This window comes from Hylaeus volcanicus, chromosome 3 (assembly GCF_026283585.1).
Source record: "Hylaeus volcanicus isolate JK05 chromosome 3, UHH_iyHylVolc1.0_haploid, whole genome shotgun sequence".
NCBI classification, from domain to species: Eukaryota; Metazoa; Arthropoda; class Insecta; order Hymenoptera; family Colletidae; genus Hylaeus; species Hylaeus volcanicus.
This window is the reverse complement of record NC_071978.1, coordinates 12496736-12517261: the sequence shown is the minus strand read 5'-3', so window position 1 is coordinate 12517261 and position 20526 is coordinate 12496736. Positions and strand designations below refer to the sequence as shown.

At 40.3% G+C, this 20526-nt stretch overlaps 1 long non-coding RNA gene across 4 annotated transcripts in view; it reads left to right on the top strand.

Annotated features, from left to right (window-relative positions):
* LOC128873617 (uncharacterized) overlaps positions 1 to 20526 on the top strand; it is a 65703-nt gene that overhangs the window by 42828 nt on the left and 2349 nt on the right. The window lies entirely within an intron of this gene.

Sequence of the window (20526 nt, the reverse complement as noted above, 5' to 3'; positions counted from 1 at the left end):
TCCCACACGACACGAATACTTGGCGCGATACGTTTCAGATCGCACAATCGATTGGCAGCCTCCTTGGAGCGCGGATCTAGCAATAAAAAGGAGTGAGAACGATAGGTGTGGGTGGTTCCCATGTGACTATCCTTTCCTCCTCGTGCTTGTCCTTCGATCCGTTGTTCTTCTCCTCGATCCTCGAGGAGACGTCGTTTCGGAGCTGGTCGATCGCCACGTGGGTCGACCGCGACCATTTTCGTGGCTCGACGACGTGCCTCTTTTAAAGTTCACCTTGCGGCTATCTTATCTCTCGACTTCTGCCGATATCGGTTCCTCGAACGACGGTATCGATCTGTTTGCGCTCAGAGTAAACACCACGGTGAAAGTATCGGTGCAACGATGATTTGAGAAAGTTTGGCAATGGAAACGAAGAAGGAAGGAGATAACAGACAATGAGTGAAAACAATATTAAAATCAGTAGAAATGTTATTGTCAATAATACACGCTTTAACTACTGATTTAGGTCTTCCAAATGTGAGACGATTTCAGGATGGATATAGATAAACACAAATCTCTACTGAAAATGACTTTATTCGGAACGACCAATGCCCATAAAATCCGCCAGGTGACTGACTGTTCGTCAACGGTTGTCGACGGCGCTCTGTTAAACAAAAGAGCACCAAAAGAATGCCGATCGGCAAATTCTTACAAAACAAAGTGCGAATCAAAGCCGAGACACCCCTGCCCGACCCGTTCGCGATCGGTGAGCGACAATGGTTGTGTGCCGCCAAAACAATGCCGACCAGTTAATTCTTACGCACACAATTTCGAATGATCATACAAAATGTAAATAGAAGTGGAAATTGATGCTTGGAGGTTTGGAAAACCAAATTAAAATCGCTAGAAATCAGTAGAAATATTATTTTTAGTAATACACGTTCTAACTTTGGTTTAGGTCTTCCATACAATTTCGAATGATCATACAAAATTGAAAATAAAATTTCTAGACTATTGTCCAAGACGTGGCGAGGCGAAACGCAAGGATTCGCGTTCGCAGCGTACTAATGGCGAGGAAAGGGTTGGCCTGGTTCCATCGCGGCGCGATTCGCGAAAAGACACCCCGACTACGACGTTTCACCCTTCAGACGCGCTCCTTACGTAATTGGGGCCGGCACAGAGGGGAGTACGCTTAAAAATAAACCGGTGAATAAGACTCGCCACACGGTTACGCAGTGTCAACAGCTAGAAGGGATTTATGGTCGCGCTTGCATTTCGAGGAAAGTCTAATGACACAACGTTATGCAACTGTACTGATCTTGCACGGTCGCGAAGCTCCTTAATGAGGTCGCTAGCTCAGCGATAAAGCGATTAGCTTCGCATGACGTTTCTTTCCAGAAAGCTAGAGTTTCGTTGAAATACGACGTACAATAGGAGGTGCAAAACATGCTTTCACTTTGCAGAGAGGGAGGCTTTCCAGTTGGTAGGATAATCACCAAGGTCAGGAGTGTCTACTAGTCTAACAGTTGGGTGTCTTCCTGTTTGTTATATCAGGGCACGTTTTGTACCTTCTATGGCACGGTAATGTCCTTCGAGTTGTCACACAGATAGGGTCAATAGATAGTTGTGACAACTCGAAGGACAGGTAGGCGAAATTTGATCGTCTTGTTCCTAGGGTATAATACTCTTGAAAATTTCTACCGTGATTCAATTTTGTTTACAGACTTCAAATTCATCTTCTCTAACACTTAGCGTTAACGATCAACGTGTTAAACTGCGTGCTTTAATGTCTAACGTTTATTTTTATATTTTTTTTCTGCATCTTTTATAGATTTACACAGATAGGCGAAATTTGATTGTCTTGTTTCTAGGGTATGTTGAGTAATACTCTCGAAAATTTCTACCGTGATTCAATTTTGTTTACAGACTTCAAATTCATTTTCTCTAACACTTAACTCACAGAATGAATTTTTTCAGTGCTTCGGTGAAAAGCGTTAACGATAGTTAAGCGTAAACTGCGTGCTTTAATGTCTAATGTTTATTTTTATTTTTTTATTCCTGCATCTTTTATAGGTTGAAGATTAATCTATGCAATCTGCATTCCCAGAAGCGTTTCTATTCGGTCGTTAACGCATCCACCGGATTTCGTGTTTAACGATGATAAAAGCGCAAGGTCGATCGGTTAGGGTCAACCTTGCCACCGAGCTTTGCCAATCATCTCTTCTTGGAACAACGTATGTACGCGCGATGAATCGTTGCAAATTTCGCGAAGCAAGTTCAAAACCGAGAGTTACTCGCTCGAGTACACGAAATAGATCCGTAAGCAGTGAAAATATTTATCGTAGACAGTGGGATCAAAATAGCTTTAGTAGTTACCGAAAGAATTATCTTCCTCGCCACGTGTCGCAATATTATCGTTAATAATTTACGCTCCGATAAACATAACAAACGAACAGCAACGACAGAAACCAAACGAACGATGATAAATTGGAAACTTGTTTACACGGCTCAACATAGATAACACCGTGTCGATAGGAATCAATTTTATGCACACATTTGTTCGATGATTGCTGGAACAACGATAAATAACGATGAATTCGCGCCATATTTTATTCATCGAGTTATGCGTGCGAGGTTGGAACAGAGGGCAATTGGTCCAATCTGCCCGGGCCGAGAAACAAAAGCCGAAATTTCGAGTCAAGTGGAGTAGAAGCCAGAAACCTTTGGAGTGCGTTGACCCTTCACCGCCATAGGATGGTTCCCTTCGTTAACTATCCCCACCCTTTCGATCGGCCCTTTTTTCCTTGTGCCCCATGTAACCCCCATTGGCGAGACAGCTGGTCGCGTGCTGACCCCCATGGCCGTGCATACGGAGACCCCGACGTTCCCGTATCTACAGGGTGTCTTTCAAGTCCAATTTAAATCCTCCTTCCGTAATCTGCGAGTTCGACGAACCGAGGACCCCGAGCAAAAGGTTACAAAAACCCAAAGAGGTTGTATTCGAAGACATCTCAACGCTTTACCTACGGGGAGCCCATCTATAAATACGAGTAACTCCGTGCAGGAAACACCAAGTGTTCTATTCGCCTCTGTTTCGCCGCAATTTGGTGAAATTGTACGAGAGGAAGGCGTCTAGTCAAAAGAATAAATTAGAATTACAAACAAAAGACGTGAAAAGAAAAAGGAACGTCCATTGGCTCGAGTTGTCGGTGGCTACAAGAAGAGGAAGCAGCCGAAATAAATGGTAGGGGACATTTGTTACCCGTTGCATGGCGTTTCTCTTCATCCTGGCTTCATCCGCCAACAAAGGATTTCGGAACGGGATCCCCATACTATAGAGGCGTCATTAATATACATCAATTTCGGGCTCCGCTGTAAACGCCCACGTGGTGGAAGCATGCTGCGGAATTTCAATGGGGCGACTGCGTCTTTAATTCGAGTCTTCACCGACTACCTCGCGATGTCGCGCCCGTTATCGATCCTAATCTCTCCCACGTTGGAAATTAAAACCGAATCTCTTCTTATTTCTTCTTTTTGATCGATCGACCGGGAGATCTCCGATTAAAAATACGGGCCTGCATTGTGTGCCAGTTTGTCCATTCAGTGTCGTTCGATGACTTGGATCGGAGAATACGAAGATCGGTCCAATGGTAACGAGGTCCTTTATACCGGGGACTCAAGGAAATTGTTAAAAGCTATCCGTGAACCGTTAACATTAACTCGAAGACTCTGGTGGTTGCGGAATCACTCTTTCCATCTTCGAGTTTATTTCTTTTTCGGGGTGAGATCGTTTGGTTTTCGATGATAACGAGTATCTCATGCCCGAATAGTACTCCTTCGAAGTGCAATATCACATTTGATCTCTCTTTTGTAAATAAAAATCTCTGTCGAGTCAATCCTCGTTGGTTTATTACGTCGAAGGGCGGTGTTCGATTCGTTTCGTCTCGGTTTCCTGTTTGATCGTCGCTTATCTCGGGCCTTGAGCGGGGGAAAATTGCGAAACGAACGCCGTGTGCAGAACCGTTTGCGTAGTCACGCCCTCGGGCTTTTCCTGTTTCAAGTTCTTTCGCGTATCGCGAGTGGCAGCACGGCGCAGAAATTAAACGCACCGTTCGTTTCATCTGTATAAAATAATGCAACATTGGAAGGTGGCTACATCATATGGGGCTGGTTTAAGTGTAATCGAGATATATTTTTAACACGTTGACTACCAAACTACTCGTGAAAATTTATACGAGCCTAAAACTTTGTTTCTATACAACTGGAACTTGTAATTGTTGAATTCAAACTGGTACTTATTTCATGAATCCTATGCAGATTTATTTTCTTCAACATCTCGTCATCAGCATTAATTTACTTAATTTCTTAGTGAAGATTCCTGTCATCCATACACGTGTTAATCAATTTATTTCATCCATGTCCTCGTATCTTTAATGAGTGATTCATCGCGACAAGAGTATCCTTTAGGATAAATTTTAAATAAATTGTCTGTTATAGCGCTCGAGAACCCACAGAATCTTTACTCTCTAATTTCTTTATTAGCTCGCTGATATATGCGTCCGATAAATTTATTTACCAAGAGTCTCGATTATATTCTAACCGATATCAAAACGTGCACGTATAAATCAGCTTTTAAAACCCACGGGAACACGCGAACATCGTTCGAGTCGTTTATTTTGGAATACATCGATTGGACGCCTTCCAACTAATCGAAAAAATTATTGCGAAAATAGTGACCGATTTTTGGGCCGAGTTCGAGGAAACGGCGAACGGTTCGCGGTGAAAATATTTGTGCAACCAACGCACGTGGCGGAATAACGTTCCGCGATATCGATGTCGCGCGAGGAATATCGCTGAGAAACCGTTTAGGAACAATAGCGTACTTAATAATTAATAGAACGATGTATAATATCAGTATCTCAGGTACATAGAATATTACTATTGGGTTGTCCAGAAAGTTCGTACCAATTTTTAAGAAAAATTCAAAGGCACATTTGAATTTTGATATACATTTATTGAATTATATAAATATCATTTTGTTCCACGACCTTTCCACCTTTTAAGGGATGCACTCATGTTAATTGTTTTCAATCATTTCAATATAAACAAACGTGTACCACCTACCAAAAATCGGCACAGACTTTCCAGACAAACTAATAAAATAGTAGTGTATTATCAGAATCGAAGTACGATTCCCACATTTATTCGAGTAAACAGATAAAAATAATTCGTTGGTCACGAAGTAACAATTATTTAGGGAGATTAAGAATTCGCGACACGGCCCTGAGGAAGAGTTTATGGATGCTGGAGGCCCCCCTTGGAGAACTCAGGCGTGTCCCTTTGGCCTATTGTCGCGTGGGCGGAAGGGGCGAAAAACAGCAGCTTCGAAAGGGACGCGACGACGCAGAAGGAGAAGGATCGTCTGTAAAACGATTCGAAGGATGTTAAGGGTTCGTGCACCGCGCGTTCTAGGGATCCATAGACCGCCATTGATATTCCACGCGTGCTGCACGGCACCGCATTATTCAGAGCTGTGCACGCCGACGGAATAAAATTTCTGACTGCACCTTGCGATGGACTCCCCATGGTTGGTACTCGGCGGCGCTCGACTGTGCTCGAGCACGATTTGTCGACGAATTTGTCGATACCGATTGCCTCGACATGTCTAGGTCACGGTCGAGTCGCTGGCAAATCGATTCTACGAGCTGCAAATTTGTCGGAGCTCTTAACCCTTTGCACTCGAGGCCTTTTTCTCTGGTATCTACCAGCAACTCGAGATGTTTCTTAACATTCTATTACTGTGAGTTCTAAGCTATCGAGATTTTGGAAGAAGGTCATCTTTACCTCACCGACAATCACTTTATTGATATTAGGTTGTCCCAAAAGTTTCTTCCGTGATTTGCGCTCAATTATTTTCTGTGCCAGTGTTTATATAAATAGACAACCCAATTTATTAGATGTTAATATTGTATAACAGTAACGGAGCAAAATGCAATTTAATAATGTAACATTAGACATAAAATATTGTGTACGTATTACTTATTAATGAAATGGAAGAAACTTTTGGGACAACCTAATACGTCGACCTCCGAAGAAATTGAACCTAAAAACTTTGGGTATTGTAGATTTGCTCCGTGAAATCTAATGGTGACTGAGAATCATCTCTCGAGTGCAAAGGGTTAACCCTTCAGAGAAAAGAATTCATATATATCAGGCGTATACATTAATTTGAAGCCTTTGCATTGAATCATTTATCACTCTAGATTGAACAGAAATATTTCAGTTATCACAGCTAATAATTACGACGCGAGAAGAGTCGTCTCCTTAAGCTAACATTCCAAGAGAATATACAAAACAAGATGTCGAAGCAATTGGCGTGTTCCATTGCTATGAAGCTTGGTACTTCAACGTAACGAAATATCAAGTAAATATTTTAAGATTGAAAATCTTTTTATTTTCGAACAGCCGAAATTCATGACCCGTTATATGGTGAAAAATGCTGTGAAACGATGAAATGGGTGGGTAGTAACAGAATAAATATGTCTCGTTACACAGCTTGTCGTGAGATATTTTTCTATATTTTAATATCTACTGATTGGAACAATTAAAACTTAATCCGAAATAATTTAACATTTATGAACATACAGTATCATTCAGTGTTCGATTAAACATTAATAACAATTACGGTTCAGAATAAGTATTCATTCGAGACATTAATCGTAAGAAATTTGTCAATATTTTAATATCTATTGATTGCAACAAAAAAATATTAATTTCTGACAATAGTTAAATTAATTATTAACAATACTAAAAATGTAAAGTGTAAAGTGCAAAGTGTAAAGTGGTGGAGATGGTTTCTGTGCATTTATTGTATAGAAATTTGTGCATTTAAAGAGATTTTACTATAGTAACAAAAGAATGTTCCGTTACAATTGGCTCTTAGTACGTCACAAACCAATGAAGGGGTTTTCGGAGAAATAAAAATGTCCTGTCGCGGGAAATCATTAAGTATGGTGCAGTAAGTGGTGGTTCGTGATAAGTTAGTCGTGAGATATTCTGTCACTTGATTTTCCAATCTCTCCAACTCTTGCGTGTGCGCGAAGTCTGTGAATTTTTGTTTAATATCCAGTTTAAATGAACATAAAAGTACAAAAATAATTTGCAACCCCAAACACTTATTCATCACCAGCATTATAAAATCGTATCAATGGAATTAACCTACCAGCAGCCTTGAGAAGACAATTGCTTCCGTGTTCCAAAGCACAGCACTCATTATTTTTCCCCAATACTGTACCTGACTTCGCTCCTACGTGGCGGCTGTTGCGAAAAAGGGCGTCTTCGAGGAGGCAGGCTAGATGCATTATTTATTTCGCTCGCAACTCTTCAGTCCAGGTGTTTTTGGTATAATGTGGGGGACGACGGTCGATGAGGACGACCCTGGACACGTTCCCGCAGCACGAAACCCCCGTTCTCGTGGTTTGCAGGCACGAACGGGGGGTCTCGACGCGGGTATTGATTTTCGTCTTGCTCCCTCTACTTTCATCCCCCTGCAGTCCCCCAGAAAAAAGCGAACGGAAGGGGCCATTTGCTCACTTCGCCGAATTAGTCGCCCGAAAGAATTGCATTACGAGATTACGAGGCTTAAGTGCCCCTGGCCCGACGACTCGACGATTTTCGTCTGCTGCAAAATGGGAGTTGTGCCTGGAGGATACTGTTCGTCATTGACCGGCTAAGAACAGGATATCGATGCCTCGGTGGGCAGCTTATGGCTTTGGGTGCTTCCTTCCTGTTGGGAAACTTTCTCCTTGCTGGATGGGACTCATCGATCCATTGGACTTCAGGGCCACGAATTCAGGGGGGTTGGTAATGGACCAAGAAGAAAAGTTCTTTGGCTGCAGCCAAAGCAATTTGACATTGTTCCGTCAGCGTTTGTAACACTCTATAGTACCTGGTATCAAACGGCTGACAATCGTTAATTCTTCACACGGAGCAACAATTGTCAATGGTTCCTCCGTGGAACACGATAAACGCTGCTCGAGTCCTCGTGTCCCTTGTAATTGCTTCCTGGTTCCCCTTTGTGTTCGCGTTTTCTTGTCTCGGGCTCGAAACTCCGTGATGGGCATAACCCTAGGTATCGAATAAATCTGAAGTTTGCTGATATGTTTGTCTCGTTTCGTCTTTTGAACATTTTCCAGAGAAAGAAACGAGACAAACACATCGGCAGACATCAGATTTATTCAAAGCCTAGGGTTTTGCCCATCTCTGTCTGAAATGGAAGATGGAAGAATTTCCTATAAATAGCTGTAGGATAGTATGTATTATTTCTTGCCATTTCTTCTACTTCAAATGCAAAAGGATATTGGATTGCATTTACATTTGCAAAGAAACAAATACTTATAATAAAACCTTTTAATAAATAGATTGACTATGTTATAGAATATAAATGTTATACAATTTTCAAGAACTTGACAATATTAGTTACTTTTATATCGATTTATCTGAAATTAGATTCGGGTGACAAGCAAAATAATTACTTCTAAGTACATTGTTGTTTCCTGCCATTTCTTCTACTTCAAATGCAAAAGGATATTGGATTGCATTTACATTTGCAAAGAAACAAATACTTATAATAAAACCTTTTAATAAATAGATCGACTATGTTATAGAATATAAATGTTATACAATTTTCAAGAACTTGACAATATTAGTTACTTTTATATCGATTTATCTAAAATTAGATTCGGGTGGCAAGCAAAATAATTACTTCTACGTACATTGTTGCGTATTTATGAAGTAGAAGGTATTAAAAGAAAAACTTTGGTCAAATAAAAATTCACAATATGACTAGCAGGCTGACATAATGCGAGGAAAAGAATTGGGTATTCTACTCTTGGGATGAAGGAACACTTCTGCGAGTAACCGCGTGCCCCTTTGCTCCCTCTGAAAGGTAACATTGTTCCGTCAGCGTTTGTAACACTCTATAGTACCTGGTATCAAACGGCTGACAATCGTTAATTCTTCACACGGAGCAACAATTGTCAATGGTTCCTCCGTGGAACACGATAAACGCTGCTCGAGTCCTCGTGTCCCTTGTAATTGCTTCCTGGTTCCCCTTTGTGTTCGCGTTTTCTTGTCTCGGGCTCGAAACTCCGTCGCTATTAACTTCACACCGTGCTTGCGTAAGACATCCAGCTCGATGGATTTACACGCACGACGCTCCGTTGTTTGATATTACCAGCTTTTATTTATCTCGATTCGACTACCGAATAGCGAGAACGACTGTGTCTGAATTCGGAGTGTTTGAGTTGCGTCAGGGTGTTTGAAGAAGAAATTGTTTACTCTTCCTATCTTCGCGATGCAGTCTTCCATTTAGCGCAGGGCAGTCGAACACCTGAGTAGCGTTAAAATCAACAGAGTGACTGAAATTGCAAGGTTAACTCCATCATAGATTCCAAATTATTTAACTCATGGAATACATAAATTAATTAAGGTGGTCAACATTAAAAATTTGATAACTAACGAGTACATCAAAATGTAGAAAAATTCCTGTACTGGATTTTTAATAATACATGCGTGAATCTCTCATGCTTTGAAATCGATGCTGAAATTTCCAAGACAGCTCGCTGCTTCGAAAGGAGCCTGACGCTACTCCATTTTCCGATATTTTCCGATGAAAATTTTACGGTATACACTTCAAAGCATACACGCTAACACATTTCAATTTGGCGTGTCTAGGGTATCCACTTCCCAACTGAAAAATTCCGCTATGTGCTTGTCTCTTTGGGTGCCTGAGATTACATGTTTCGAAGTTTTATTGTTTGTAATCAACAAATATAAACGTTGGATCGAAGTCGTTTCTCGAATGTCGTTGAGCAACACGATGAGACGTGCACCCGATTTGGAGGTGGTCTAGGTGTCGAGGACTGTCGCGTTCGTGGAACGTGTCGAACAGAACGAGATCGGGCGTCGGTTCGCAATAGGTGCGAAGCACTGAGCGTATGAATCGATTTATAGCGTTCGCAGAATGCGATCCCTTTGGCAGCCGAACCAGCTGTTTTCTCAGAGGCGCTGGCGCTAAATCCCCGGCCTACATAAACGGTGTGCCAAGCCTTGGCGGTCTTCTTCCCGAACTGTAGGACGAAGGGTCGAGGAGTCATCGAGGTCGTCCGTTTATTCTGGTCAATGTTTATTTATCTTGTACAGTGTTGCGGCGAGGTATAAGGCGAAATTTATTTATTGTACCCTTCTTGAACGACGGGAAGGAAAAGGATGATACTTATGAAACAAAATATGAAAAGGCTCAAATATGATTAGGATCTAGATCCTTTGCTGATAAGTAAAAATGTTTGCACAGAGCTAATATAAACGTATCTATTTCACTTTTATTTTCAACCTTGGGCATACGGGTTCTCTTCAAGGAGAATAAAGTATATATGCTTGAAGATGTATATAAGCCTTCAAAAAAATAAACAACTCTCAAAGCAGCCTAACTAGTTCTATACACGAATAAATCTTTATGTGTCGTTTTTATTCGACTAATATTCTGGCCATCTCAGATGGACGCGAGTGGTTGCGTGTCCGTCGACGCGTGGGGGATGAGAGATCTTACGGGTGGTCAGTATGTTGCCACGGCGAATCCTAATCAATCATTTCGCTTGTATTTACCTTGTTGTCACTATTAGCAGCAACCGTGAAGAGGGTATCAAGGTGGTTTGTTTCTAATGGACCACCCTGTATACGTAATAAGAGAAACAAGGCACGTGACAAGTGACCCCTCCAGAAGATTAACATCTAGCTTCCCATTATGCCGACTCAAATAGACCGTATACAGGGTGGCCCCATCCGTCGCGAAGACCTTAAACATGTTCGTCGCTTGCAAACAAACAAACTGCATTAGAGAATAATTTCAGACGCGACAAGCGTGCCGCGAACTAATTTTCAAGGTCGTTTCAAGGTCGTCGATGTTCTTCGGTAACCGTCACCACACGTTTCTGTTCGTACGACTACGTAGTTGGCAGCAAGAGCAACCTACAAATCGACCTTCAAAAGAAGACGACATCTTTCTTACCCTCCCATTTGGTTGTTAACTATAATAAAAAGTGACAGATTACGGTTTGGCGTAGTAGCTAGAGCGTAGGACTCATTGAGACTCATACTATAATAAAAAGTGGAGTCTAACAATGTTCTATACAGTAGATTAACTGTAAGTAAAATTAATCGTCCCTTGACACTTGTATCATTTTTCTGCCAAACAGAAGAGGACTCGTTATTAACTCTTTGCACTCGAGAGGTGACTCTCGGTCACCACTAGGTTTCCTTTAGGTTTAATTTCTGTGGAACTCGAAGTGTCAATAAAATGATTGTCGTTGAGGCAAAGGTGACCTGATCTTCAAATCTCAAATTAGAGATCTCATTTTCGAAGTCAATCTAAGCTTAGCATTCGTCACAATAGAATGCTAAGAAAGCATGTCGTGTTGCTCAATGATACCAGAGAAAAAGGCCTCGAGTGCAAAGGGTTAAGAGGGTTTGTTATTTATTTTAAAAATAGTATCTGGGGGTAAGTATCTTCTAAAAGGTTGAAACCACTGTCGAGTACTTTTTACCTTTTCACTTTCTACCTAGAATTTGGCTGAAATCGATATGTTTTTGATTCCATCCCACTCTAGTGTTCTCCAAAACTCGATATCGCCCCCAAGATGGATTCGCGAGTCAACTGGCAAAGTAGTCTAGAAAAGACGATGTTCTCGACGTCGATAAGGGAACTGTGAACTTGGTCGATGGTTACCAGTTCGCCCACGGTATTTATCATGGGTCCAGCTACTCTGTTCTGACCAAAATGAGCACGGTGTCCTCCTCGCTACGCCATTCGTGGAAATTTACATATCAACGTTTTTACCGTTCAGTTTATTTTATCTTTCCGCCTCTCTCTTCGTGTTCGCCATTGGATACTTTAACGGCCGTTATCGGACCATTAAATTTATATTTTACACCGTCGATCGCGGTGCAACCTTGTAACGCAATCTCGTTTCCAGTGGAAAGCGGTATATTTGCACCAGCACAGACCTGGTGAGGGGGAGAAAAAAAAATCTTAATCAACGGTAAATTTTGTACGCAACGAGATAATTCATTAGGGGAACGTTGATCGATCGATTCTGCAACCACAGGTTTCGTAATTAACGCTTACTCAACTGGAAGAATTATTTTTTATTCCCATCAATCTTCTCGAGGTTGATGGCGTTGCAGAACTGAAGCAATTCTAATATAGGTATTCTTAAATTATGTATAATTGCGATACATAGCGATGAATTGTTTGTTTAAATAATTCATGGTGAAGCGTGCCTATCTGAGACGATAGACAGTTGCAACACGCTCGATCGAGCAATGTTCCAACAACCACCTACCGATTCTCCGGATTTTCCCTCGTATAAACGTCTCGCGATGTGGAAACTCTGTCATTAACGGTATTACATAAAGCATAATATTATAAGAACGGAAACAGGGAACAACTTGGCACGAGGCGTATCTGAATCATCCGTGAACAGATAGGTGCACGCGTGTGCGTGATCGATGGGCAAACGTTACAATCGACCAACGGATTTCTTCATTGTGAGCACCGTGAATTTGCAGTTTCGTTTTTTTGAAGACTCATCCTAATTATATTTCTGGAATTTATTACTTTACATTCGGGATTAGAAGCATTGGGTAGCAGAAGATAATATTGGTTACCTTGCGTCCCACTTGTATTTCAAGAAGAGAGTCTACAATTACTCTTTTTCCACTTTCAAGTATTTTATATTCACTTTGTGAATATTATTTCTATTTTATTTTATTTATATTGGGATTAGGAGTTCGCGGAAGATAACATTGGTTATCTTGCGTCTCACTTATGTTTCAAGAAGGGGATCTACAATTATTCTTTTTCGACTTTCAATTATTTTATAATTGCTTTTTGAATGTTTCTAGTAGCAACAGACTCCCAAATCTTGATATTCATACTTATCACCAAGGATTTTCTCTCGTGTTCACATTTCATTTAATTTTCAGTTTATTTACATTTACTGAATTCTCCTAACCTTCCGAAACCTAATTATTCTTTTTTCTATTGGTACAAAGCGATGTCCTAAAGCTTTCATCGACAATGTTTGTGGGCACCAAAATAAACGTTGATGTCAGTAGGAATATATTGAAAGCAGGTAAACGCGCGAAAATGGACCGCGAGTTATTAAATCATCACGGACCGCCAACGTTGACGCGTTTCGATTAATCAATTATTCCGTTATCACAGGTTCGTCGTAATTAGAGAGGCGCGTGTCGCGATTTCCGCTTGTCGGCGCAGCTCCGCGGTGGGCGACGCTTCGCCCACATTTTCAGGCGCGAGTCCACACGTTCCACGTCACGATAATGACGCCGTACCTGTCAGGGATCGAATCGCGCTTTCACCATTGTGGTTCCGCCCGATTACGCGCATAAATTAGCGTTTTAACCAACCTAATGCTCCACTCCTGCCGTATCGGTTTCTTCGACTTGAGAATTTATGCCCCTCGACTTGGGGGAGCATAAACCCGACAGATATTCAATGTAAGAACAATTTCTACGGATTCTGGGTTCGTTGATATTCGAATTAGGCGTGGCAGTTAGGTGCGAGGTGTTAGGATGACTGATGTACTACGTAAATACATCAGTAGATAACTGGCAGTAATTTAATTAATTAATTTAATATTATAGATAAATATTCCTAGCTGAAAATTGTCTAATGCGACAGCTATTATAGCAAATTTATTTTTATTTATCTGTGTGTTTGTCTGTGATATTATTTTTTTTCTTGCTTTGACTTGGCATACCTACCTGAAACATTGCTTTTTATCCATATTCACTGTAACATCTTCAGGTACAAGAAAAAAAAATACAATATTCCTCAGGAGAACGCAACAAACTCGAACACCGATCCTGACATCGATCCTCGGTGTCTCCAGCATCCAACCCTTTTTAATGCATCGAGATTAACGAGTCCCCAATTAGCACCGTTCAAGGATCAATTCCATGGTTGGAGTTCCCGTTTCGTGGTTCCCCACACCTGTAATAATTGCCACCGATCCGTTTACGCGACCAATCGACTCCCCCTACCTCGACAGCTAGTTGCGAGGATTGCCGATGCTTAATTGGCCCTGGCAATTATCAGGACACCAGCGACGAGCATTTCTCCGGTTCGCGTGCGTTGGGCGTTGCATGCTCGCCGCAATTACGCCGTCTGGTGCATTACGATACGATGATCGGGCGTTTCAGCGCAGCGACCGTGTTGAGTCACCAACGATGACGTGCTGGTTGATACGTCGTCGTTCCTGGTCGCAACGTAACACGAAGAGAGAAAGACGGAGAGAGGAGGCGTCGCGGCTCGCGAAAAGGAGCAAAACGGAGGGAAAACTCCCAGGGTGCATGACGCGTAGCCAACCGTTCGTCTGTTTACCGCGGTGACGTAGGTCAGTAATCCACCTCGCTAGAATGTGACGCTTTGGTTACCTAACAGCGACGCTCTGGTTACGTAACGGCCACGTGGAGGATTCGACGAGACTGGAGATCTAGTATTCAAATTAGTGGGAGTGATTAGGTGGGGTGAAATGTTATTTTTCCGAGGTTTGGAGCTTCAGAGTTTCGGTAAATGATTGGTAGAATAGAAGAATCGTAGAAGCAATGGACTTCTAAACCTTGATAATCGTGCACTTGTTCGCGTAGAAGCACCTTGTGAATGTTCAGGTTGATAGACGCTATTTTTTGCAGAGGATTATGCCATGAGGCATGTGGGTGATCATAGAATAGAGGAACTACGTTTCCAGGAGCAACAAACTCCCAAACCTTAATAACCGTGCACTTGTTCGCGTTGAAGCATCTTGTGAATGTTCATAGATGCTTTGCATTGAAGAGAATTATACCTTGGGGTTAAGGGTTGAAGAGTATGGGTCCTCTTGGTAGAGAGAACCTCACACTAGGAAGTTTGAGAGGTTATCAATGCTGTAAAATGAAGGTCTTGTCTTTCCAAAGTGTGTACTGTAAATGTGAATGATTTAAACGAAACCTATTGAGTTTAACTGAGCCACCCTACGAAAGGTCTTCAAGGACTCAAGATGTATTTGTTAACTTTATTTTTCCTTGAAATCTACCTGTTTGCCTAGCATTCATCCCTAAAGCGTCCCCTAAACTGAATGAGAAGTATTTAGTGCATTCATCTCGCACTCTAGGGCTCAGAGGGTCGAGACGAATCTCTTCAAGTGCACGAGCACTTAATTGGAGCCTTGATCGGTTAATGAACGTGAGTTACTCGACTGTCCAATGAGTTACAACTCCACTCGAACAGTAGAACCCTTCTTCCACGTACAGGGTGTCCACGTTATTAATATCCTTTTTCTGAAGTACAGCTTAGAAGGTACAGGGTAATAATATCGCGAACGTTCGGAGAAGTCCTTGCACTCGTGACTGACCGCTAATTTGACTTTCACGAGTAGATTAAAGCGATTCAGGGTCTTGCACGTTTCTCTTAATCATGTTTCTGTTAATAGCAACCGGTGACGTGACGTCTCAGAACGGTTTCGTGCATGCAACCGTCGTGACGTAAGGATTCGCGCGGTTGGCTCCAGTGTTGTAATTGTTACGCGATAGAAACGTGATGGATCTCCAGGTCGCGATTGCCACGTTGGCGGAACGACTTTTTCGAATCAGCGAAAGTGTATTCTATTAATTGTTCGTTAAAATGGTAGACATTAAATAGAAATTGTTTTCCAAAAATCGCTGAAAGTGTATTCCATTAATTGTTCGTTAAAATGGTAGACATTAATTAGAAATTGTTTTCTGAAAATCGCTGAAAGTGTATTCTATTAATTGTTCGTTAAAATGGTAGACATTAATTACAAATTGTTTTCTAAAAATTGCTGAACCACTTAGATTCTTCGCTTAAGAAAAGTAAATGGAAATGGCAAATATAAATAAAAATGGTAGCTTATAGAAAAATAAATGGAAATGGCAAATGCAAATAAAAACGATAGCTTATAGTACAGAAGCTGTAGAGACGATGAGACATTAAAGGTTTCGAAGTTTATCAAGAATGGATTCAAATTCCTCAGAAACAAATTTTTGTTCATATTCATGAACGGAATCGCGACGAGTAAATATTTGTCTATCAATATTGGAAAACCCGCGTGGTGTACGACATTACGAAACAGTTCGGAATGAAACGAGGTCGTGGAATAGCGTCTACGACTACCACGAAATCTACGAACAGATAACGATAGCGAATCGGTCGTGTGCTGATAAGAACGAACGTTACGCTTGGAACAGGGACAGATAACGCGAATTTTTACCGCTCGAGGACATCGCTACGCTGCATTCTATGTACTATTTTTTGTCACGTATTGTTGGCTGAAATCTTATCGCAGCCAATACATAGAATCGAGATATTACGGTATCGATGTCTGTCGACTCTTGTATTCTCGTAGTGCTTATACGTCACGATACTTCAGCATGGATAACATCGTTTCTCCAGATATTTTCCATTGTGGCTTCTTTTGCCACGAGATGATTTTGCCGTCAGTTCATTTATTTATAGCATTCTATTTCAATTTTATCAATTTATTTTTGTAACAATCTCAAACTCGAAATTTGAATAAATAGAGTCGATATTCTCAAGATCATCAAATACCGATTGGATCACTTTTATCGATTGTTTTGACCGAATTAAGAGTTCTGTTATTGTAGCTGAGAGATGCATCGAATTTTTCCTTAGCCTGTTATCTCGTCGCGTTGCGAAACGCGCGATTCGCCGACTTGCAAACGAGCTAAAAATTTCAAGCATCGCCTATTACAACGCTGGGAACGAGATCGTCGTTGTTTCGATGTCGTAGAATTCAAGACTGACATTTGACGACGGTAACCAGATACCGTTCAAATATTTTCGAAAAACATACAGTCTGGTTCGAAACGTTGTTTACCCAATTGGCGTACGTGAGTCACGTACCTGCGCGTACCTGTGCAGCGGCTCGGATCGTGCATACCTGTTCGTACGAATCACTTACGTGATCTTAACGAGGCGGCTGGCAGTCTGGTCATATCGGTGTTAGAATGTCCAGTAACCTTTCGATGGAAAAAGGGGGAAAGTATTATAGTAATTTATCCGGTGCAATGTTAAATCACCGCTCTAAGTTGCTACTAATGTATAATTGATCTCTGTTAGTCACTTGGGCATAGCTTTCATACGAGTATATACAGTGGGTGTAGAATGTATTCGTACATTGATCAATTTCCCATGAAACTTTTGTGTGAAATTGCAGTTTATTAACTTCTTTTTTTATAATCAATGATATTCTACATATTCTCGGAAATCTCTAGAATATTGTCCAAACAACAATTACTAGTTTATATAATTTGCGAAATTAACAAGAAAATACGAAAAATTGGTAGAAATATAGAAGCAATAAGTATTCGCACGGTTCTTATGACGAACCGTAGAATTTACAGTAGAATTTACAGTAGAATTTGTAACATAAGCACACCAGTTTATTGCTTCGTGGGAATTACAAAACATTAAATTTCCAGTAAAGAAAACTTAAAAAATACTCTAACAAAGGAATGGAAGGAGATCCTACTCGGAATAACATCAACATTTATGATAGTTAATTTAATGCCTGGAAGAGTTACAGTAATTATAAAACCAAAAGGAAATCCCACGAAGTATTAATTATTTATAAATTAATGTAAATTTCGTTTTTTTTTAAACTAAATTTTATTGCTTCTGTATTTCTATCGATTTATTGTTTTTTCTTGTTGATTTCTCACTTATACAAAATACCTAATCTTTTCGTATTGTATCTATTCTAGAGATTTCCAAGAATATGTAGAATATCATTGTTTATAAAATAAAAAATTAATAAATTACAAATTTCACATAGTTTTTTTGTAAATTGATCGGCGTACGAATACTGTCTACACCCACTGTATATTACTAAAAGAAACGCTGAATGGTGGAAACAGTACTTTCTAATATCTAGGGAACTTAAACTTAGCGTAGGATTTTGTTAAAATTAGTTTACGCTACGTCGTGAGCTATAATTAACACTAAACGTATCACGCTTGGTCAAATGATCATTTTTAAACTTTTATATAGTTTCTTATGTACAATATACTATTGCTTCATATGTTCAATTTAGTAAGAAATGAAATAGTTTTACATTCAATTGTATATAGTGTCTTTTGTCTTCAAAAGTCTTGAATCGATAATTCAATGTATGCGTACTCGTGTATTTCGATGCACGTGTACGTACCTGGATATCCGTGTATTTCGAACCCGGGTACCCGTGTATTTAGATATCCGAGTGTCAGCGCATTTCGACACTCGGGTACCCGTCTATTAAAAATACCCGTGTTCTTAATCCTTTAATGCACGGTACACGTGGTCCGTGTACCCGTGTATTTTAATACCCGTTCAAAACCGTGATCTCCACTTTCAACAGAAAAATTCCGATAAAAGCTAATTCCCCTGAAAGCAGGTGCGTGAATTGATTAAAAATAACTCGGGTAAACAAAAAGTAAACATCACGCCCAAAGTTCAAGTGCCCGCGAGAACGTGTTCCGCGCATAATCAGTCGAAAACGAAAAACATTGAGGAAATCTGACGTTAACGAGGCCGTTGCGTTACTGATGGTCGCCGATACACCGTATCGTACGAGCAGTCCACGATCGGCTGGAAACGTGGAAACGTGCTTCGCGCGCTGGATCGAGCGACGTAAAGTCGCAAGAAACCGCGAGAGTCGATCGGTTCCGGGAAGAAACCGATTTCTTGAATGAGTCGCGTCTATCCGGTGGAATTCGATCCGTGAATCATCGCCCAGAAACCGGAACTGGTCGCGTAGGCTCGCCGTAAATCGTGCACGAGTACTGAATGAAATTTTCTCGGAACTCGGAACACGCTCGTTGCGTAGTAGTCACGTGGCGCGTTTCTTTCATTCCGCGCGAGATTCTACGAAAATCGTTACCAAAGCACGTCGATGACACATCATTGGCGCGGTGGAAAACGCGATTTTAGAGTAGGCCGTGTCCTGGTCACGTTTATTTAAACATTTCGACCTAGACCGTGGTCTTTGTCGTGTGCAGGAATGAAATTAAGCGAGGAGTTAGGTCATCCTACGAGTTCGTGCGACTTATTCTTCTGCTACTCGAATTAATATGTAAAACATATCCTTAAGTGTTATAAAAAAAGGTTATCTCTCTCGTTTTACAATATTTTCCTACATTTATGACATAGTTATTATACCGTCACTACAAAATTTCTCTAGTATTATTTCTGTAGTTATTATACATATTATGTACATATTATGTTTTATTTTATTTTTGGATTGTGAATGGTTGAATTTTATTAAGTATCTGAAAGGAAATGAAATGAAATAAAATAGGAAGGATGTGATTTGTACTTGTATTTATCTCATATTTTATATCTATAATATTATATGTATGTTTATTATATGAATAATGTTAGAATGTGCTTGGTTACTAATTCATAATTCATAACACTTTTAAACGAATTAATGTCTCACAGGAAGTACGTTTTGCCATGTAGTCGGTTTTAGAGGAAAGGAAGGGTTGCATAAGCGATTCCAAAGAAAACAGATTATACTCAGGATAAATAGAAACCTTAAAGCTACTCGTTAAAGTATTAACCCTTTCGGTGTCAACAATAGGATTTGATCTCTCACAGGCGCATTTACTAAACGCCACTAGACATTCTTATACACCGTACATAATACACTAATTTGATAAAATTTCCAAAATGATTAAATTAAGTAAAATTTTGTATAGCTGTCCGAAGCATTTTCTTTAGATCCTGCAAACTATAACGCTTTCGAGTAAAACTACTGAACTATTTGGTATGTGATTTCGTTGAATTTCTACGAAATCACATTTGAGTCATGCTTCTTGAATGTCGCGTTACGTGTGTGATGCAATCGACCTAACATTATCTCCTATTTAATTCCAGTCAATAAATACAATCTATCCAACGTCCGTTGTTCAATGACAACAGGTGTAATCTCTGTAATACAATAAGTCCTCGTCATAACTGTGGATGAGTTTCGTTTATTAAAATCTCCCGAAATCCCTGCTACAATAATACAGCTTGCAAATTCTAATGCTGACTTATAAAGCAGTGTTTTCCAGAATACCTCAACGTCCAATTTGTCCTCCAATTTCACCCCTATTCTCACCTGTTCACCTCTACTTTCTGTATCATTGTTTCAATCATTATTAGACAGCGGATCTTTATGCAAAATAAAATCTTCACGAACGTGCCTACAAAAATTGAACCTATATAGGAATTTATTTTATTCTGCAAATATTATAACATGTACTTCACTTTCAATCTTTTTTATATTTTTGCGTATTGTTTGCATTTTGTAGGTTCTTCCACATTCGATTTTCTTATAAATGTATAAAGATCCACAGTCTAATCATTATTATTCCCTACTCAAGACTTGAAATATTAATCTGAATAATAATGCTTGGACTATCAAA